This window comes from Seriola lalandi, unplaced genomic scaffold, assembly GCF_002814215.2.
Source record: "Seriola lalandi dorsalis isolate HSWRI2012SDOR001 ecotype SW California unplaced genomic scaffold, Sedor1 jcf7180002023253, whole genome shotgun sequence".
Taxonomy (NCBI): Eukaryota; Metazoa; Chordata; class Actinopteri; order Carangiformes; family Carangidae; genus Seriola; species Seriola lalandi.
The window spans coordinates 1-385 of record NW_019493902.1 but is presented as its reverse complement, the minus strand read 5'-3'; the positions used below and the strand labels follow the sequence as shown (position 1 = coordinate 385).

At 54.8% G+C, this 385-nt stretch overlaps 1 long non-coding RNA gene and 1 other non-coding gene across 2 annotated transcripts; both read right to left on the bottom strand.

Annotated features, from left to right (window-relative positions):
- Positions 1-9: 9 nt before the first annotated feature.
- On the bottom strand, positions 10-376 carry LOC147819910 (uncharacterized). Its single transcript, XR_015438673.1, has 2 exons — positions 230-376; positions 10-51 (listed from the first exon to the last, which is right to left on the bottom strand). It is a non-coding gene; the product is annotated as an uncharacterized LOC147819910 (long non-coding RNA).
- Positions 118-185, bottom strand: LOC111645801 (small nucleolar RNA SNORD58). Its single transcript, XR_002759902.1, has one exon. It is a non-coding gene; the product is annotated as a small nucleolar RNA SNORD58 (small nucleolar RNA).
- Positions 377-385: the final 9 nt, after the last annotated feature.

Below are 385 nucleotides of genomic sequence, written 5' to 3'. Positions count from 1 at the left end.
CTCGGCGCTCTTCTTGGGCCAGCGACCCTGAGTCCAGCCGAACTGTTTGGCCTGAAAACATCGAACCCGGTTAGAAGAAATGTTCCCTCCTCCGCTACAACAGGCTGAGTTAAAGAAGCTGCTCAGTTTCAACAGAGTATTTTCATCTTGAATCCAAAGGTGTCCTAAGAGAGTCATCCCTGCAGCTTCTACAGACTCCACGCTGTACAGGTGTTCGCTCAGAACTCACCTGGGCACACCTGCCCACGCCGCCGTTGTAGCGACGGAAGGGGACACACTGGTGCTTGACGACCACGTCCCTCAGGTACTTGTTGGCCTTGCGGATGTGCATGCCCTTGATGGCCTGAGCTGTCTCACGGGTGTTCTGTTCACACGGATCAGACAG